This window comes from Equus asinus, chromosome 4, assembly GCF_041296235.1.
Source record: "Equus asinus isolate D_3611 breed Donkey chromosome 4, EquAss-T2T_v2, whole genome shotgun sequence".
NCBI lineage: Eukaryota > Metazoa > Chordata > Mammalia > Perissodactyla > Equidae > Equus > Equus asinus.
The window spans coordinates 44,662,874-44,685,430 of NC_091793.1; the positions used below are offsets into that span (position 1 = coordinate 44,662,874).

General features: G+C 42.7%; 1 long non-coding RNA gene across 1 annotated transcript; it reads left to right on the top strand.

Moving 5' to 3' along the window:
- The first annotated feature begins 13,257 nt into the window (after nt 1-13,257).
- LOC139045060 (uncharacterized) lies at nt 13,258-19,882 on the top strand. Its single transcript, XR_011502680.1, has 2 exons — nt 13,258-13,356; nt 16,655-19,882. It is a non-coding gene; the product is annotated as an uncharacterized lncRNA (long non-coding RNA).
- Nucleotides 19,883-22,557: the final 2,675 nt, after the last annotated feature.

Consider the following 22,557-nt stretch of genomic DNA (forward strand, 5'->3'; position numbering starts at 1 on the left):
ATTTACCCTGTGAGTCCTTGATGGATTTACCATGGACCCTCCATCCCCAGATGGAGGCAAGGGAAGACATTGTTATGGGTTCTTAGCATTCTCTTTAACAAAGGGTGGCTGTGTGCGATGTGAAGTGAACTGGCCTGAGTTTCCATCCTGGGGTAGAAGTGAGACCAAGGACCTCCTGTGCGGGGAGGGAAGGGAGGAAAGTGCTTCGGAGCATAGACAGCCCCTCTCCTTCCTCCTGAGTGTACCGTCAAGGTGATGGTTATTGGCCTGCAAAGACAAAGGCATTTAACCTTCCAAATTTCTGGTTGAATTAAGTATATCGATGAACAGAATATATGCTGTTCAGAGAATAGCCTCTTTATGGAAGCCTGAACAACCAGCCAACAGAATTAAGGAGCACTATATTAAGGCTAAATACCCAGGAGTCAGCCTTCAGAACACAAGTAGAGCCTTCCAGTGAGAACTAAAACCTTGAAAAGTTTGTACTCTGTAATCCTAATTCCAAAATTCATAAGTAATCACAGAAAAAAAGAGAAAAAAACTTCCATGGTCAAATAAATTTGGGCCTCACTAAGTTAGACAAATTTAGCCAGATTGCTTTTCTGCAGGACTTATCAGGGCCTTCAACGTAGAATATTGTCAGTGGAAATACATTATTTTGACTCTACCTTTCTTACAAAGAGTTGTACTAGGTATAATATAGGTCAGTCTTTATACAAAAACTGACATGCTTATCTTTTTTCTAATTTTTGGTATTTGATGTTTCACAAAATTTCTGATATAAGAAGAAAAGTTGAATTTTTCAGGCTCCCTGTTAGTCTCATCACTTACAAACATAGTTTTCTGAATCAATTCATAGTTTTCTGGATCAATGAATGGATAGATAGATGGATGAGATGGGATGGGATGGGCTGTGGTGGAATGGAATGGGGAAGGAGAGCAGCAAAAATGTTCTCAAGAGTTTTGTTGTTTCCCCTCTGGCTCTATTTTTATTATAGTGTGATTCTGGGCCATTTCCTGTTATTATTACACTTGTTGTTGTCAGAGGAAGCCAATTCATTTTAATATTAGCCTGAGCAAAACATAATTAGGAAGAGAATCTGCTCCCAAAAAGGAAAGCTGTATCTACTGCTTTGCATTCCAAAGCCCGGTACTCAGATTAAAAAAACACAGAGGAGTGCTCGCCACACGGTCTCAAAACATCCTGTTAGGCCAACGAAAAATTCAGTCCCTTCAACGAAAAACAGCCTGAGAAGCAGACAATTTGCCAAGCTTTTCACTAGTCCTATTTTTATTTTAGAACAAGAAAGAAAAGAGGCAATAGAGAAGAGGAGAGAAAAGGAGAGGGTCGGAAAGGAAAGAGCTTGGAGCCCTGAGAACGTCACCAGCCCCAGGCTGAAGATGCAGTGCTGGCCTTTTCTCCTTAGATCTTCCAGCACGTCCACGGCCACTACTGTCATTTTCCTCCCGTGAACTTGAATGTCTGTCATCTCCGCGTCTAAGGCTTTTTTCCTCCTTTCTCTCTCTCCTTCGCGTCCTCCCTGACTAACAGAAGCATTTCCTCTTAATGGTGTGTGGCGTGTGCTAATCTTGGAAGGATTGCTCTTTCCCGCACATACACATGCCAGATGTGCTTCCGGAAAGGTACAGAGAAGAGGAGGAACAGGGACCTAGCTGGTGAGGAGTCCAACTTTGCCAGGCCGTGTCAAGTCTTTTTATTTCATACTCACAGTAATAGTCTGAGGTTGGTTCTGTTATCATCCCCATAAATCAAGGCTTGGGGACACTAAGGAACTTGCCCAAGGTTCCAAGGCTAGAAAGCATTGGAGGCAGGATTTAAATATGACAGGTTTGTTGACTTTAAAAGCCAATGTTTTTAACCAGAATCCCAGTGTTCTTCACTTAATTTCTTAAAGCTTCAGGGTTCTCATTTACAAGATAGAAATTATTCCTGTTTTTGCCCTTGTCCCCTTATGGTTTATTCTCTACACAGTGGCCTGAAAGATTGTACCAATTAGGACCAGGCTCAGCTACCAGAAACAGAGGCACAAAATAAATGTCTGGAGGTGGCCTGTGTGGGCAGGTATGATCTGCTCCATAAAGTCCTTGGGGACTTAAGCTTCTTCCAAATCGTCACTATCCCATCCAGATGGATGGCCTTTCTCCTCATGATCCAATGTAGCAGCTGGAGATCCAACCATCACATCTGCCTTCCAGGCAGAAGATGAAGGACAAAGTAAAGAAGAAAAGGGTCAAAAGGTACATGATTTTTGGAAGCACCATGTTATACTTCCACTTTTTGCCCATTGGCCAGACTTTGTCATACAGCTATATAATCATGGGCCCTCTAGGACCAGTACAACTGACCCCATCTTATCAACAGAGTAATTAAGAGTAGTTTTTCAGGAACTGAGACTCCTTGTCCAGTTCAGGCCAGTTGAGACCACCAACCCATCAGCTGGGCCGTTGCAAGTGCCCAGTAAGTGACCTTTTTGATGTCAAGGGGCTGAAAACTGCACCCTCAGATCATGGGAACACCACCATTTTGTGAATGTGCATCCAATGACGAGCCATGAAACTTGACTATGCTTGAGCAGATCATCAATTACCTCACTTCTCCTACCTCCAATCATCTATATCCACCTTTAGACCGCCCTGCCCTTCATCCCATAAATTGTGCCCCAAGCCCTGGATCCGGGAGACTGAGGGCACAAGCCTCCTGTCTCCTTGCAGATCCATCTCTCCATAAAACTGTTTTCTTTCCCCAAAGCCAATGCCATAATTAATTGTCTTTTAAATGCACATCATGTAGGAGAACCCCATTTTCATGTGGTAACAGCTATACCTACAAGCAAGAGATGCTGGGAAATAGAGTCTGGATTCTAGGATGCCACGGGTCCAATTAAAAATTTGTGTTTTCCATTATTATGCAAGAAAGAGGCGGGGATGGCACGCAGTCTGTGCCAGAGTAACTGTCTCGAAATGTAAGTCAGATCATGTTCCTCTGCTTAAAATTGTGGGAAGACTTCCCGCTGGCTCAGGCTAGAAGCCCAAGCCCTTGCAGCGTCTGGCAGGGCCTTCCATGGCTCATCTCTCTTATCTCTCTGACCTCATTTCCTAGCGCTCTCTGCCTTGCTCACTCTGCTTCGGCCACGCTGGCCTCCTTGCTGGTTTTCTAACAAGCCGTATGCGTTCCCGTCTAAATGCTTCCTCCGAGCCCTTGGAAGCCTCTTGCCCCAGCATCTGCGAATCTCAGCCCTTAGGGCTCGCCGCAAGTACCCCTTCATCAGAGATCACCCTATAGAAAACAGTGCACCCCTCCTCTATGACTCTCTATGCCCCTTACTTTGCTGTAATTTTTTCTGCTTTTACCCCCACTGTATCCCATCTGATATATTCTATATTTGTTCCTATTTGCTTACTGGGAACAGAGCAGAAGCTCCATGAGATCAGAAACTTCATCGGTTTTATTCAATGCTTTGTGTCTCCAGGACCTAAAAGAGTGCCAGGCATCCACTGGAGGCATTCAACAAACACGAGTTAAATAGATGAATGATGGATTGAATAAAGCCCGCTTTATCCATCTTCCAAAATTTAGGAGAGGATGAATTGAGGTATCCAATCTAAAAGGGCTTTGAAAATAGAAAGAGTCAAATATAAATTAGTATTTTGATCTTCTTTGATGTCCTCCCATTTGTAAAAGCTCTCTGTTGACTGTGAAGAATAATGCAAATGCTGTTGGCCATTATTATTTTGAAGGAAGGCGCAGTGGGAAAGAATTTCCAGTCGTTTCTTCCCAAAGCACCAGAACTATTAATTCTAAATCCATTTCTTCCCTGCCTTTAGTTTTGAATGAACGCGGCTTTGCTGTGCATAGTTTCCTAATATATCACTTTGATGGTTTATTTCACCTTAAATAGCATGGAATTGAAGTCTGAGACTGTATCAGGCTGATTTCAGGTCTTCATTTCTTCCCTTTGTGCCATCGCAGTAGGGGAGAGTTGTCAAGCTGTGCTTGGCCAAGTTAGATGAGAAGACCAGATGGTCAGAAAAAAAGGAATTTTGGTGCAGGTTTAGGAGGAGAAAATCCGGGAGCAAAACTCTTGCATAGATTTTGACCAAGAGATCAGAATAGTCAGAGCTGGGGGTGCGTTGCTGAATGACGGGGTTCACCAGCAAATGTTTGCAAGATAAGACTTCCCTTTCATGTTAATCTCCTAGGATTTCCTGCCCAAACTTCAAAATCGTCTTGTGGTGCTGGGGTTTTGGTTATACGTTGCTTTTACTTTCTAGAGATGGAGAAATTCATTTATGTTAAAAGCAACAAAAAGAAAAAACAAACCAGGAAGTAAAGAAGTCACTTTGAGCTTTTCCTTTTAGCCAGCAATTTTAGGAAGAAAACCAAACAAAATCCAAAATTGGGGAAGAAACGATGACAGGAAACAATGGAGGTACATTGAAAGGTGATTTTTAAGAAGATCTCTGCGCCTCAGAACAGAAAAGACAGGTGGTGCAGAAACCCAGAAGCCACTCCAATTTGAATTGAGGAGTGGCATCCTGAACCGTCTGGCGCTGAAGTGGGGTCAGGAGGCAAGAGATAGCAAGTCAGGCAGTGGGAGGTGGCAGGGATCCAGGCAGGAAACAGGCCGGGTGTGAACAAGTGTCTCGGTGGTAGGGACAGATGGAAAAAGGACATTACAGAAACACTGCTGAGAAAGGAAGAGGCTGACTCCTTAATGTCCTCTGAGGAAGTATTTCATCGCCGCCGGCCTTCAGCAGGCCTTGTTTTTATTGTGCTTATTGCTGTGCTTAAAATAAAATGGCAGGGTCTCTGCTCTGCGGCCTCATAGCTTAAATGTTCCCCCAAAGGCCTAAACACGAGACCCTGTCCCTGGAGAACTGGAGTGCCAGCGTCGCCCGGGCTGGCTGCCCTTGTCCACTTTCCATGCGTATTGTCTCTGGCAGACCAGCGTGACCTAATAACCATGTGGCACGTCTATAGCTGAGACGATAAGTCATTCCGTGTTGGCTCTCTCGTTTGAGCACGACAACAACCCTATGGCATAAATAGGGACTGAATCAAGGCCACCTTTGCAAAGACAAGAGGGCTGAGGCTCGGTGAGGTTGAAAGGCTTGACTGTGCTCCCTCAGCCGGCGGACTGTGAAACGGGCTTGGACATGCTGCTCTGTCTCCTGCGTTGCCTTTTCGCCACATTATTTATGGAGTTGGTTACCAATGCCGATGACATGCGCTCTTTGCTAGACGCCGTGGGGAGAGGCAGAAGAACAAACCAGATGTGACCCTTCTCCTTGGGACTCTTCTCATCTAAAACGAGAGACAGGACAAAGGCAGATAAATGAATCTGTGTACAAATGCTCCCACGAGCGTCCATTTAACTAGATGTTCAGGCATATTCATACATCCTAAGGGTGTTGTTGGAAGCTTCTGGAAATAAATCTCTGGGGATCTGAAGAGACTCAGAAAACTGACTCATTGGCTTGGCTGTGAGGCTATTCCAGATCTTAGGAGCTATCTAAGTGGGAGCCCGGATTGGGGCCAGGAGATGCATTTGACTGGACAAAAGGGATTTGGGTGGAGATTTGAGCAGTTGTTGGGCAGCAAAGAAATTAAACAGCCTTAGAAAACTTCCCTGGGGTGATTTCTCTGCCTAGATAATGGGACTTTTCAGACTCCTTGTAACTGGGATCTAGATATAAAGAGACGTCTGGAAAAATTTGTCCCAGTTGTCATTTGGCTTCCCTTTGGCAACTGTCTTAGTGTGGCGTATGTTAGACTTTAAATGGCTGGAGGCCTTGGAAATACAAATACCATCTGGGTCTGGATAATTCCAAAAATCTCAGGGATGCTGACTAGGGAAAGAGGAGATGGGAAGCATATCAGGAGGGGAAGGGTTTGTCCTTGGGCCACCCTGTATCTTGCCCTGGACAAGCTCGAATGACCTGTACAGAAAGTGTCAGTGGAGGATACTTCAAGACCCATCTTTTCATGACGTAGTGACCTTGTTACCTGGTAAGGACATCCTGACTTGTCTTTGGGAGACCATTCCTCTCTCAATGCATAGACTTAAGGGTCTGACAACCACTTGCCTCTGGCCAGGGCAGCCTGAAACTTAAGCAGGAACAAGCCCTTCTCCCTGCATCTGAGTCCTGAGCAGAGTGACCTGGAAGACTGGAGCTGGCTGCAGTTCCATCAAGTAGACAGTGCTTCTCCGAAGAGACTGCCCGTTCACGTCTGTTCCCTCCATCCCCAACTCCTCCTTCTCCAGCTTTACCTCCTGTTCGCTCAACTGCTTCCTATTCTCCCTCCAAACTCCTCTTTCGCTCTGGACAAAGTTTGTTTCTGTTGCCCGCAAACAAACAACCCCAAGGCATGAAGAATTGAAATCCTAAACATAATTTCTGGTGTTCGGGATGCCTCTGCTTCTGTCTGTCCTCCAGCCCACCTGATAATAAGCCCCCTTAGGGGACAAGAGCCCTTCTCACGAGCCAGGGTTCTCAAAAGTGGAATGTGTAACACCAGAGAGTTGAAATGATCGTTGGATACAGTATGAGGCAGGCTTCTACTTCAGAAAAAATTACTAATTAATTGTCCCTTGACCTCCATGTCCATCTGCAAGTATGACACTAATTACAAGGCTGATTTATGTCAGCAGTCAATTTGTATGCCATATGCTCAAGACTGTTTCCAACTCTACGTAGAATTTCTATTTCTATTTCCTTATGTTAAAAGCCAGAGCAGTAAAATGTATTCCCAATGTCACTATTACAACATTTACATCCTGAAAACTTATAATAAATGATCGATATGGTAATGGAATGTCTGGAAACCTATAAAGTCCTTTGCTAAAAAAGTTAGCTTTTTATTTCTATCATGTGGAAGCCACATTCTTTGACAGTGATCAGCAGAATATGCCACAAAAATGTTGATGACACTTGACTAGGAAATTAAAAGTTATCCAGAAATGAAGGAGAACTTCATGGCTCTGGAATCGCAAACTAGACCAAGGTAGAATTCAAGCGCCATCTTCAAGGGTTGAGAATGGACAGAGACAGTCTTCAGATTCATGAGGCTCTGAGTCCACCTTCCATTTGTGTGTTTCCTTTGGGTACAATTCCAGGATGCCTGGCTCCAGAGGCTACAGCTTAACCATAGAATCACGTCTAGCACATGCTGGGCAGGGTTGACATGTTTTAATATACCAAAAAAATGTCAAGGAGCGTGTGGAAGATAAACAGTAATGGAAAACTTTAGTGAAAATAAGAATTGATATTTTTTAACTGGAGAACTCGAGGGAGTCTGTCTATTTCTAGCTACCTTTTTTAGCCTCCATGGAATGTTGCTCTTTTCTGCACTCCCGTAGCCAGCAGCTATGGTCTCGCCCTGTTGTCTTCCAAACCTCAGTACTTCTTCTTGTATTGTGAGATAACTGTTTTCGTGGAAATATCTTTTGCAGCTCCTTCTAGATTACGGTTTGTGGCAGTCGGGATTCAGTCAGGGAGGCAGAGTAAAGATGAATATTTGGGGAATAAGGGAGTTATTATTAGACCTCTTCCAGGAGTGAGAGGAGCTGGGGAACTGAAGGTATGAAAGGAGGAATAAAAGGATCAAAGAAAGAGACACTGAGCAGTCCTCCTGAAGCATGGGTGCACGTGGACAAGCTGGCACTTGCAGGGAGCTATGAGAGGCCAAGTCCATCCAGCCTTGGCAGCGGACAGCAAAGAGGAGTTCTTCTAGGAGTCTATGGGAAGTTGATGGCTTTGTGCCACTGCATCTCTGAGCTCGTACCTGAGAACTGGTCAGCAGGTCAACAACCAAGAATACGAACTGGACACAGAGGATTGAAGAGCTAGGACTGGCTAGCACTCATGGAGGACCTCGGCGTCTCTCCAGCACCATATCTGAATGCATGCCATGTATCTGTTGAGAGTAACAGCCATAGATTTACTTCCACCTTCAGAATCTTGAGCAAGTTTCTCCTTTGGCCAGCTCTAACCTGGAGCCATGCAGATTAGGAAAAGGAAGAGAAGGGAATTTTGAGAAAGTTTCTAGCTTAACCAAGTTGACAGTGAACGACTCAGAGCAGGGCAACTCTTATCAACTGAGGACATCTCTCTCTTTTTTTCTACAGTTAGCTTCCAAATAAAGATCATGGCAAAATCATGCTTTCTCTTAACATAATGCAACTGTCCTTCAAACAAAGGAAAGCAGGCCAATCCTCTCCAGGATAGTATACACTTTATTCATCTTTGAGCTACGCTCACCTTCACTACTAGCTGAATCATACTCCTTTTTCAATATCTTATTACTTAAATATCAAGATAAAAGGCTTACCACTTTTATCATATTTTATAGCACACAGTAAATGAATAGGATAAAAGGAAAAAGAAAGAAAAAGAATATATATGTATAAAAACATATACACAATGTACATATAGATACACACAAATACATCAAAGAAAAGAAGAAATGCTCATAACTATTATAGTCATCATGTCAGCAACTGGCTGCATTATCCTAGCTGATATTTATAATTCCTTCCTTCCACTATCCTTCCTATATTTGCTTTGCCCTCAGGAAGCCCTGCAGCTGGTCATAATTTCTTGTCCAGTGGAATGATCCAAATCCTAATTCAACCAGTAGTCTTGTCTCCACTGAGTTGTAGTTTTCCACTAATTTTCATCACAGGACATGGTATTACTAAGAGATGTCCCAAAGATTGCCTGCGTTCCAGACATACTCTTCTCTGCCCTCAGTGTGTAGTGGCAACTCCATTGCCCCTTGATGAGGTCAATCACCCCAGCCGGTACAGCAACCCCTTTCATTGCTTGTTGGTTCTCTAGCCTGAGGACCTCAAAGTGGCCAGGTAGTAGTTTGAGTTTATAGTTAATAGAGCTATTGTTAGTCCCTGGTGGACAATCCCCTGTCAGGAGCACCCAAAACATACTCATGTTTTTGCAAAGCCACATATGTCTTCTTGGGCTCTCCTTTTGAGCAACTTCTCAGTTCTTTCTGAGACGTGAGTTTGGAATTCAAAGCATATTAGACCTTTCACAAAAAAAATGCCCCACTTAGAAACCAAAGAAAGGCCTTTCGCACACACACACACACACACACACAAAATGTTCCACATAGAAACCAATACACAGAGGATGAAGAAGAGGAAGAGAAGGAGGAGGAGGAGGCAGAGGAGAGAAAGATGCTATCTTTCAGGGCAGGTGGGTGTTTCCAGAGAGGGTTATATCACAGTTGTCTCTTGTCATTGACCCTAGAGCCATCACCACACGTGTTGCTTGTGGATCTGAAGCTCTGTTTTCTGGTTTGACATATCATGAAAAATTTAATATGAGAAATCTATGTTTAAGAGCAATGAGATCAAGTGATTCTTGGGACCTGGAACTGTGTTAATTCAGAAACGTGAAATAATTCTGGAAACAAAAACAGAAAAACTACCTTCCAATCTTGGGCAAGGCTTTTTTTATTTCAATCATTTTTATAAGGCTAAAAATAACAAAAATTGTAGTTTGATAAAACATTGAACATTTAGTTCAAGACAGAAATTGGTAGGTTGGGCAAAGACTTGTATTGGCTGAGTTTTTACCAATAAATCAAGAGAAATCAACAGAGAATTTAATCCAAACACATGCTGCACATAGTTTCCACTGGCCTTGTGTTATCAAGGTTAGAGTCACGGTTGGATTCACCAGTGAGAAAGTGAAAAATTGATGACACCTGCCCTCTGAGGCTTTTTGCTTTCCTGAGAGCTACTGCAGAGACCTTGGCATTCTGTGGTGAAAGCTTCAGATGTATGATGGGAAATGTCATGTGGGGGTTGAGCAATTTGAAACCAGAACTCTGTCCATACTCCCGGGACTCTTGTGAAGCATCTTCCTCTTGCTACTGACAAGATCAGACACCCTAGATGTTCTGTGGGAGAGGGTCCCAAAGGATGGAAAATCACTAAGATGGCAGCAAACCCTAAGAGTCGTACCAAACCAACAAAAATTAGGCTATCTTTTCCACTAACATCATCTCACTCATTCATTCATTCATTCAACAAGTATCTACTAAACACTATAGCAGATGCTGTTGGTGTCTACCCACATCCTTTGGAACTTACCACCTTGGTGTACTCCAGCCAACTGCCTCTGCCAGTCCCAGTGGCTCTTAATGGAGGGATTTCTCCAAGGCTACTCTACCTGTCCTCACTGACAGATGAAGTGATGAGGAATTAATGCTCCCTGGGAGCAGTTCCCCACCAATGACCGATGAGAGTTTACTTAGAAATACCTCAGCTCCCCCATTCCTGGAGTGGGATGACACTAAGGAACATTTTCTACATCATTTCCCGGGGTTCCCTGTGGGATTGAGGTCCAGCGGCCCACAGTTTCAGCTGGGCAGATCACACACCCTTTTACAGCCTGCCTTCCCTTCCCTGTAGACCTCCCCACCTCCTACCACTGATTCCTGCCTGTCCCTTGCAAATGAACTACCTCCACTCCAATCTTTGTCTCAGAGTCTTCTTCTGGGGAACCCTCACACCTACTACGTGCCAGGCACTGTAGTAGGGCTCCATTGATTGAAGAACCACTAGATTATAAGATTTCAGACCCCAGGGACAGGCCAGTGGGATGATGGAAGTTTGAGAGTCTATTCTAACAACTTATTTATAGGATTAGTGTGAGGTTTAACAAAGCACTTGAAATAGCGCCTGGCATATAGCAACGAAGTAATTATTAGTTATTAAATTTGTTATTCTGCTGAACTAAGGCATTGGGGGGTTAGCTGGTTAAAAAATATAAATTCCCACACAAAGGTGGTACATTAAGCTCTTAGAGGCCATCAACTCTTTAGAAGGAATAGATTTGTCAGAGAAGTTTTAGTCACTTTTCTAGGCCTTGACAAAAGGAGACAAAAGGCAAGGTAAGCTTTACAGTGGGACAGGAAGGAGGGAAGCCGAGTGACAGGGCTGCAGGAGGGGGAGGCATGGGACAGTCCTGTGGGGCCTCCTGCCAGGCAAGGCCCAGCCTGGAGCTCCAGGCCTGTTGGATGGAGAGGGACCTTCCAGGGCAGGTGAAAGCAGGCTCTTCTGAGTCCAAAACTTCAGTAGAAAAATGGCAGTGCCAAGATTTGAACCTAGATCACACTCATTCATTTATTCATTTATCGTTTGATAAGTTCGTTCAACACATAATTATTGAAATTGGAGTTTCAAAGGTCATCCAAGGACTCCCAGTGAGAGAACACATATTTATTAACCAACAGTGTGCAATAAAATATCCCAGGTGCTTCGTAGAGTGTGTGCAGGGATCAGAAACAAGGAACGGCTCCTTCTGCCTTGGTCAGGAAGAGGGAGGTCTGAATTTTGACAGCGGCTGACCCTGCAGCTCCTCCTCTCTCCGCTTCACCCTCTCCAGTGTGGTCAAATCACTTCATTTCTCTGAACCTCACTCGGATTCTTCACCTGTAACGTGGGGGGATCCTGACCCCAGCCTCACAAGGCCACTCTGAGCAGTGCAGAAGAGCAGGAATGGGGAAGCACTGCAAATGGCAATTTCCTTCCATCTTTCCTCCAGCCTGAAAGGAGCAAAATGCAAATGGGCAAACCACTTCTCAACATAAGGACTGACAGGCTTGTTAACAAACCGTTCTGAGAGCAGAAAAAGCTGCCCTGGGCCTGAGGGAGCCCTGACCCAGGCTGCGTAGGGACATCAGCAGGAGGGCACTGGGAGGGAGCTGCGAGCTCTTGAGTTGGACGGCCCAGGTCCAAATCCTGGCTTCATTCCTCATTGTGTGATCTTGGGCAAGTTCCTGGACTCTGTGAGCTTCAGTTGCTTCATCCATGCAACATGAGTGATAACAGTTCTCACCTCCTAGTGTTGTTATAAAAATGAAATGAGATGGTTTAAGTGCCTGGCACATCGTAACACTCAATAGGTGTAGTTACTATTTAGAAAGGATTCCTGGCAGAGGGAGAAATCATGGTTCCAAACTTCTGTATCTTGATGACCACGATTCAACAATTGCTAGGAGGAATGGGGTGGGGTCTGAATGGTCAATGCTTTAGATTTAGGGAGCTTTGCGTTTTGACTCACTGGCTGCAAACATGGCCCTGCCCTGCCCACCTGCTACAGACATTCTCTCCACATGCTGAGGACTATTTTCTGAGCCCACCTGCAACTCCCAATCCAAGACGATGATGCTTGTTCTGCATTCCTGGCAAGCTGAGTGTGCCCTCAATTCATAACAGAGGAGAGTTGATGGATAAACACCCCAACTTCCTTGTCCTCTTGTTGGGGTGATCCTGAGGCATTTCTACAATGAACTATACAGTCACTCAGAAGGACTGAGTTCCAGTTGCCCATAGTGGTAACTAGCTGAACAACACACCCTTTATTAGCTTCTTTCCCTTCTTCATCTCGCTCCACACCCCCACTTCCTGATCAGTATACTCTAAGATTACACCCTAAGTAAGTTATTTGAACTGAAATCTTTCATTCTGAATCCATTTCTGGGGGAGCTCAAAGGGAGACACTTATTGACAGGCACTTTGAGCAAGTTTAACACAGGCCAAATGAAGTGCAAGGTCATACCTGTGTGCAATCATGACCGTCTAGACAGCCAGCTCAGGTCCAAGCAAATTTTTGCTTGCCTAAATTATTTGAGTTGGCTTGCCTAGGCAGGCCTGGACTCCTTCCAAAATTCTTCCAGGCCCCGCTTCTCTTTAGTCTTGGAGACTTAACCTCTGAAGCTGGCAGGCCTCAGATGGGAGCAGCATATGATTCTGTGAAGGGCAAATGTGGGCCAATCCTAGGAGCAAGCCCAGGATAGAAACAGCTTTTCTCTTGTTCTCCAGCTGGAACACCAAGGCCCTCCCACCTCTTCTGAGCCCGGAGATGAGACCAAAACTGTTATTTCTCTGGAGTCAATGCCATTATCAAAGGTGAGATATTAACAAAGCATTTGAGGAATGCGTGGAAATGAGGCTAGTTGTCACCACTTGGAAGCACTAATAGCAGGCCTACTTTGGTCTGTAATTCACATCTGGGTTCCTGAGTTACTCTCATGACTCTGTTCAATAGTCATTGTGTGATTCATGCATTTATAAAGGTGCCCAGGAGAAAGACCCTCAGGAGAAAGCTGCCAGCTAAGCAGAGAGAGAGCACCAAATCAATCCCAAATTCAGAGGTGGGGAACCAATCCCAAGTTCAATAACAGGAGCCTTCTGTCTCCTCTCTAGACCCCTGGAGAAGCGTGGGGGAGGAGAGGAACTGAGAACTCAACATTAGGGCATGAATTTCAAAAGAAGACAGAAGCCGATGAGCCAGCAAATAAAGGTGAGCATTTATAGAGGACTTCACGTGGGCCAAGAATTGACCTACGTTATCATATTATACACACAATTGTATTTAGTCCCACCCTCTGTCTCTCTCTCTCATATGTTATCCCTCATTTAGTGATGGAGAAATTGAAGTTTGAAGAGAATAGCTTTCTGCCCAAGATCACCTGGCTACTAAGTAAGGAAGATGAGACGTGACCCAGGTTTATCTGATCCCAAATTCACATTCTTGCCCATTATGCTGAGAAAACCTGATTCATTAGAGCAACTATGAATTGTGATCCTTCTGGTCTTCCTCATTACTGTGATCAGCAATAAATATTTGTGGTGTAGACACTATATGCTAAGAACAGTGCAAAAGATACAAAAATAAATAAAATATGGGCCCTCCCCCTTTGAAATCACTATTGTCCCTTTAATCACCATGTTCAATGATTCAACAAGCTTCTTTCACAAAGTCTCTCGACCTGGTCTTCCTCCCGACTTCCCCAATCACTAGGGGGATGAGTTCTCATCATGTCCTTCCTGGTGGTACCATAGCCTCAGCCTCCTGGCTGGCCTCTCTGCCTTCAGTTTATTGGGGTAAGCTTTTGAAGCATGATCTTTGTAATGTCACTTGGCAGGCAGAAGCTGACATCCATTTCTTCCACTCTGATTGGGGTGTGTATGGAGAGAGGCCAGGACTGGGAAAAGGGAGCCCCAGAATCTGGACCTTGCCCTGCCATTGACCACTAGGTGATCTTGGGCAAGTTACTTCTCTCTTTCTTTGGGTCTCAGGTTCTGATCTGTCAAATGGAAGAACTGTGGGTTTGGGGTTTCTTGGAAGTGATTCATCAGCCTCTTCACAGGATTTATTCATTCATTATTTTTTAGGCTCCTGCTGTATGCCAGGCATTGTTCTAAGCACCACACATAGAGTGGAAAACAAAACCAGACAAAGGTCCTACTCTGGCTGAGCCCACTTTCTAATAAGGGGGCTGCTGGTCAACAGATAATATATATGTCAGATAATGGCTAAGAAGAAAGATAAACAGGTAAGGACACAGGGAGACAGTGGCCCTATGTTAAATATGATGGTCAGGGCCAAAATGGGGTGATAAATAGAAAGGGGCTTGAAGGAAGTGAAGGAGAGAACCAAGTGCATATTTGGGGTAGAATTCTCCAGGCAGAAGGAAGAGCCAGTGCAAAAACCCCGACGTGGGGATGAGGTTGGTGTATTTAAGTAACAAGAAAGGAGGCCAGAGGGCTGGAGTGGAGGGGTCACTATAGACAGGCGGGAGGTGAAGTTAGAGAGTTGGCTGGGAACACAATCATGGGGGGCTTGTAAACCTAGGTGGGACTATCAGAGGTCACCGGAGGGTTTGGAGACAAGGAAGGACAATATCTGATTTATATTTTAAAGTATGGTGAACAGGCTATAGAATGTCAGGGGGGCAGTAAGGAGTCCAGTGAGGAGATCTGGGAAAAATCTAAGTCAGAGCTGGTGGTGACTTGGACCAAGGTGAGAACAGTGGAAAAGAAGCAATCAGATGTGGAGTAAGACCGACAGGATTTGCTGGTAGATTAAATGTGGGGTGAGAGAAAAAGGAGGCCAAGGCTTATGGCCCAAGAAGCTAGAAGAATGAATTGCCATTTCTGGAGATGTAGAATCCTGGGGAGAAGAGCAGGTTTGGGAGCGGAGGTAAGGAGCTTGACTTTGAACATGTTAAGTTCAATATCTAACGGAGATGTGATGTAAGACATTTGGTTAATGAGTCTAGAGTCAAGAGGAGAAGTCCGAGCTGGAGATACAAACTGGTGAGTCATCAGCATAGAGATGGTGTTTAAAGTCGTGACACTGAATGAGCTCAAGTAGGGAATGAGTGTACACAGAGGACAAGGACAGGGCCCTAGATACGTCGGCATTTAATAGTAGAAGAGAAGGGGAGAATCTCGTAAAGGAGGCTTGAAGGAGCAACCAGCAAGACAGAAGAAGGACTGAGAAAGTGGCATGTGGAAAACTAAGGGGAAAATTTTTCAAGGAAGAGGAAGTGATGAGGTGTGGCTAATGTTGCTGACAGGGCAAGAAAGAGGAGGACTGAGAATTGACCACTGGATTTGGTGACATGACGGTAACCTTTGTGTGAGTGGTTCCAGTGGATTTGGTCGGTTGTGAATAAGGCTAGGTATGCAGGGCTCTGGACCCCTTAATGCCCCCAACCAGAACTTGTACACACATACACACACACATACCATCCAGAAGCATATGGAGAAAAAAATATCTTAAAGTAATTACCTTTGTTTTTTGTTTCAACACTTCTTTGTACGAATCCATGACTTTTTCCATAATTAGTCAAAAGTGCCCAAATTGCCTCATGGAGTATTTAGAATGTTACAGCAGAATTTAAAAGTAAAAGAACCTGTCAATGTCCAGTTTAACTTCAGGACGTCAAAGCCTGCATTAGAAATACAAATTTAGGAAGCCAAAACCTTTGCTTTGTGAAGCCAAGTTTTATCAAAAGAAAAAAATATCCTTGATAATCAGGACAGTGGGAGCAGAATGGAGACTTTGTGTATGAACACAAGCTGTAGAGGATGGAGGCAGTCCCAGAGCAGCCATTCCATCACCCTCAGGGGACTATCTGAGGATCAGCTGGGCTAGAGCAGGGCTGAAGGAAGAGGATGGGGCATGATCTTGAAGGATGTCTCTGAAGTTTTAGACAAGAGGATCAAACCTTGACAGTAAGGGTGGAGAGCATATAGAAAGGACCAGAGGTCAATCTCCACAAGGTTGTCAGCACCAAGGAGATTCGTGGGGTCCAAGCCATAGCCTGAGAACCACTTGCCTCCCTTTCATGAGCAAGTGAACCACTATCACATGGAAAAAACCACATGAGCTCCCGTCTTCATTACCATCCTTTTCCCTTTACTGTTTGGTTCTTCCTTATCCCCCGTCTGGCCATTTATGTTGGATTTTCCAGCTTTTCAGCCTCCTGCCTATGCCCTAAGACTTTGCTGATTCTCATCCTTACTTTGCCATATGAACACCTCACTTTTTAATGACCTAAGACACTTGAAAATAACCTGAAACACAGCATGGATGAGGAGGGAGTGCCCTAGATACTCAATGGGACTGTGGAAGTGTAGATGGGAAATACTCCAGCACTAGTACTTGAACTGGGCTGGACAGTGATGAGACGCACGCTAGTTACACAAGATTTCATTTGAAAAGAGTTTCTGTTCTTAAAAATGTTTGGAAAGAGGAATGACATCAGCATCATGGTGGAGTGAGTTGTTCCCTTTGTCTCTCCCTCTAGGTTACAACTAAATGGACATCCATTAATCAATAGAGGATTGACTACACAACATGACAGGATGCCTGAGAGATCAATGCAGCTGTAAATCTGAAGGTGGGTGGACTGGATCCCTGGAAAGCAGTGGAACTAGGGGAGAAGACCCCTCCTCTTCCCAGCAGTAGCAATCCAGGTCACAGATCCTCATACAGCAGCCAGTGCAACTGTGAGTGGAGATGTGGGCAGCCTGGCCCACAGGCAAACACTTTTGGAGTGGTAGCCAGGCCCACAGGTGCACCCACCTACCATGGTGGCCCTGCCTGTGCAAATGCTCCCCACCGAGTGGCAGCAGCTCAGCCTGCATGAAGGTGTCCTGTCTGCTGAGCACAGCAGCCTAGCCAGACCCACCTGCTGAATGCAGTGCCTGGCCCACATGAAGGCATGGCAGCCATGTGAGCACAACCTGCCCACTAAGTTCAGTGGCCCCACTCACAGTAGCACAATTCACCTACCCACTGAGTGCAGCAGCCCAGCCAGACCTCCTGCCAAACACAGCAACCCAGCATGTGTGAAGGCACCCTGCCTGTGCAACATGACCTTCCCACCAAGCACAGCAAACTGGCTGCAACCAGACAGTCCAGCACAGTGGCCCCACCTGCATCAGTGCAACCTACTGAGAGGTGGTGGAAGGTCTTTGCAAATGTAGAGTGGGCCGACAGGCAGAACTATGAGCAGACAGGGTGGGAACAGAAAACACAGCCCCTCCTCCCCTCAGTAGTGGCAGGTAGAATCTTTGACCAGATACTACCACAAATGCACCGGCAGAGGATCAATTCATCAAACATCATGAAGAATTACAATAACACTGCAGAATGGAAGGAAAATGACAACCCTTCAGAAACCAAACCTGAAGTCACAGAAGACTACAATCTAAATGGCAGATAATTCAAAATAGCTGTCATAAAGAAACTCAACAAGTTAAAAGGAAACACAGAAAGACAATTCAGTGAGCTCAGGAATAAAATTAATGAGCAGAAGGAATACTTCACCAAAGAGATTGAAACCCTTAAAAAAAACCATATAGAAATTCTAGATACAAAGAACACAATTAATGAGACAAAAACTAATGGAGAAAGCATAAAAATAGAGTATACATTACGGAGGGGAGAATAAGTGACATAGAAGATAGAAATTTAGACATGCTTCAGGTGCAGGAGGAGAGAGAACTAAGATTTTTAAAAAATGAAGAAATTCTTTGAGAAATATATGACTCAGTCCGTAAAAGTAACATAAACATTATATGTATCCCAGAGGGGGAAGAGAAGGAGAAAGGAGAAGAGAGCTTGTGCAAAGAAATAATAGTTGAGAACTTCCCAAACCTGGTGAAAGAACTGGACATACAAATACATGAAACCAATAGAACTCCTAATTACATCAGTGCATAAAGACCTTCTCCAAGGTATATAATATTAAAATCGTCAACAGTAAATGATGAAGAAAAAATACTAATGGCAGCAAGGAAGAAGAAAATAACCTACAAGGAACCCCTATCTGGCTTTCAGTGGATTTCTCAGAAGAAACCTTACAGACTAGAAGAGAATGGAATGATATATCCAAAATACTGAAAGACCAAAACTATCATCCAAGAATACTCTATCCAGCAAAGTTATCCTTCAGATATGAGAGAGAAATAAAAGCTTTCCCAGATAAACAAAAGCTGAGGGAGTTCATCGTCACTAGACCTGCCTTACAAGAAATGATGAAGGGAGCCCTTCTACCTGAAACAACAAGGCAAAGATTTACAAAGCCTTGAGCAAGGAGATAAATAGACAGACAAAATCAGAAAATTGCGCCTCCCTGTCAGAATAGGTTAACAAACAATTATAAGATAAAAGATAAAGGGAAAGAAAGCATCAAAAATAACCACAAACACTTAAATTTAGTCACAAACTCACAACACAAAAAAGAATAACTTGTAACAACACTAACACAGAAGGGGAAGAGGTAAGGGATGGAACCTGCTTAGGCTAATGGAGATAAGAGGCTATTAGAAAACAGACTATTGCATCTATGAGATCTTTTATACCAACGTCATGGTAACTGCTAAACCAAAAATTAGAGCAGAGTCACAAAGCATAAGTAAAGAGAAAACTCAGAAAACCATCACAGATGACCACCAAACTGAAATGGCAATCAGAAATACAAGGGAAAAGAAACAATGGAAATATAGAACAACCAGAAAATGAGAGATAAAATGGCAGCATTAAGCCCTCATATATCAATGATCACTCTAAATGTAAACGGATTGAATTTACCAATCAAAAGACACTGAGTGGCTGGATGGATTAAAAAACAAGACCCACCAATATGTTGCCTCCAGAAAATACATCTCAGCTCTAAAGATAAATATAGGCTCAGAGTGAAGGGATGGAAGATGATAATCCAAGCAAATGGCAAACAAAAGAAAGCATGTGTAGCCACACTTATATCAGACAAAGCCGACTTCAAGATAAAAAAGATAATGAGAGATACAGAGGGGCAGTATATAATGATAAAAGAGACATTCTGACAAGAGGACATAACACTTATTAACACATATACACCTAACAGAGGAGCACCAAAGTATATAAAGCAACTATTAGCAGACTTAAAGGGAGAAATTTACAGCAACACAATGATAATAGGAGACCTTAACATCCCACTTACATCAATGGATAGATCATTGGGACAGAAAGTCAACATGGAAACAGTGGCCTTAAGTGAAACACGAGACTAGATGGATTTAATAGACATATATAGAACATTCTACCTCAAAACAGCAGAATACACATTCTTCTCAAGTACACATGGAACATTCTCTAACATAGACCATATGTTGTGAAACAAGGCAAGCCTCAATAAATTTAAGAAGATTGCAATCATATCAAGCATTTTTCTGAGTGCAATGCTATGAAGCTAGAAATCAACTGTAAGAAAAAGGCTTGGAAATCCACAAATATGAGGAAACTAAACAACATGCTACTGAACAACCACTGGATCAATGAAGAAATCAAAGGAGAAATCAAAAACTACCCAGAGACCAATGAAAATAAAAACAAAACATATCAACTCTTATGGGACACAGCAAAAGCAGTACTAACAGGGAAATTTATAGCAATACAGGCCTACCTCAACAAAAAGGAAAAATCTCAAATAAGTAATTTTAAACTACACCTAAAAGAACTAGAAAAAGAAGAACAAACAAAACCCAAAGTCAGCATAAGGAGGGAAATAATAAAAATTAGAGCAGAAATAAATGATATAGAGACTAAAAAAAATAGAAAGGATAAATTAAACCTCAATCTGGTTCTTTGAGAAGATAAACAAAATTGACAAGCCCTTAGACTCACTAAGAAAAAAAGAGAGATGGCTCAAATAAATAAAATTAGAAATGAAAGAGGAGAAATTACAAGACACCACAGAAATGAAAAAGGATTATAAGAGAATACTATGAAAAACTATATGCCAACAAATTGGATAACCTGGAAGAAATGGATAAATTCTTAGACTCATACAACATCCAAAAACTGAACCAAGAAGAAATAGAGAATCTGAGTAGACCAATATATCAGTGATCACTCTAAATGTAAATGGGTTGAATTTACCAATCAAAAGACACTGAGTGGCTGGATGGATTATAAAACAAGACCCACCAATATGTTGCCTCCAGGAAATACATCTCAGCTCTAAAGATAAACATAGGCTCAGAGTGATCACAATCACAAGTAAAGAAATTGGGACAGTAATAAAAAACCTCCTCAAAAACAAAAGTCCAGGACTAGACGGCTTCTCTGGAGAATTCTACCAAACATTTGAAGAAGATTTAATACCCATCCTTCTCAAACTATTCTGAAAAATCGAAGAAGATGGGACACTTCCTAACTCATTCTTTGAGGCCAACATTACCCTGACACAAAAACCAGAAAAGGACAACGTGAAAAAGGAAAATTACAGGCCAGTATAGCTGATGAACATAGATGCAAAAACCCTCAACAAAGTATTAGCAAATCAAATACAGCAATACATTAAAAGGATCATCCACCGTGATCACGTGGGATTTATTCCAAGGATGGAGGGATGGTTCAACATCTGCAAATCAACCAATGTGATACACCACATTAACAAAATGAGGAATAACAATCAAATGATCATCTCAATAGATACAGAGAAGGCATTTGACAAGATCCAACATCCATTTATGATAAAAACTCTCATTAAAATGAGTATAGAAGGAAAGTACTTCAACATAATAAAGCCCGTATATGACAAACCCACAGCCAACATTATCCTTAATGAGGAAAAACTGAAAGTCATCCCTCTGAGACCAAGAACAAGATAGCGGTGTCCACTCTCATAATAATGGAAGTTTTGGACAGAGCAATGGGGCAAGAAAGAGAAATAAAAGGTATCCAATTGGAAAGGAAGAAGTAAAACTCTCGCTGTTTGTGGGTGACATGATTCTATATATAGAAAACCCTAAAGAATCCACCAGAAAACTATTAGAAATAATCAACAACTACAGAAAAATGCAGGGTACAAAAGCAACATACAAAAATCAGTTTCATTTTTATACACTAATAATGAGGTATCAGAAAGTGAAGTCAAGAATTCAATCCCACTTACGATTGCAACAAAAAGAATAAAATATCTAAGAATAAATTTAACCAAGGAGGTGAAAGACCTATACAGTGAAAACTATAAGACATTGTTGAAAGAAATCAAAGAAAACATAAAGAAATGGAAAGACATTCCATACACATGGATTTGAAGAATAAACATACTTAAAATGTCCATATTACCTAAAGCAATCTGTACATTTAATGTAATCCCAATAAGAATCCCAATGACATTCTTCACAGAAATAGAATGGAGAATCCCAAAATATATATGGAACAACAAAAGACCCTGAATAGCCAAAGCAATCCTGATAAAAAAGAACAAAGCTGGAGGGCCTGGCTTCCATGGCATAGTGTTTAAGTTTGGCATGCTCCACTTCAGCAACCTAGGTTTGCAGGTTCAGATCCTGGCACAGACCTATAGCACTCCTCAGCCATGCTGTGGCAGCAACCCACATATCAAGTGGAGGAAGATTGTCACAGATGTTAATTCAGGGCTAATCTTCCTCAAGCAAAAAAAAAAAAAAAAAAAAGCTGGAGGTATCACAATCCCTGACTTCAAAATATACTACAAAGCTATAGTAATCAAAACAGGATCATAATGGCACAAAAACAGACATATAGATCAATGGAACAGAATTGAAAGCCAGGAAATAAAACCAAACATCTATGGACAGCTAATCTTTGACAAAGGAGCCAAGAACATACAATGGAAAAATGAAAGTCTCTTCAATAAATTGTGTTGGGAAAACTGGACAGCAACATGCAAAAGAATGAAAGTAGGCCATTTTCCTTACATGATACTTAACTCAAAATGTATTAAAGACTTGAATGTAAGACCTGAAACCGTAAAACTCCTGGAAGAAAATAGAGGCAGTATATTCTGACATTGGTCTTAGCAGTGTCTTTTCAAATACCATGTCTACTCAGGCAAGGGAAACAAAAGAAAAAATAAAGAAGTGGGATTATATCAGACTAAAAAGCTTCTGCAAGGCAATGGAAACCATGAACAAAATGAAAAGACAACCCACCAACTGTGAGAAAATATTTGAAATTATACATCTGACAAGAGGTTAATTTCCAAAATATATAAAGATCTCATACAACTCAACAACAAAAACCAAACAACCTGATCAAAAAATGGGCAGAGGATATGAACAGACATCTTTCCAAAGAAGATATACAGATGGCCAACAGACACATGAAATGATGCTCAACATTAATAATTATTAGGGAAATGCAAATCAAAACTACAATGATATATCACCTTAC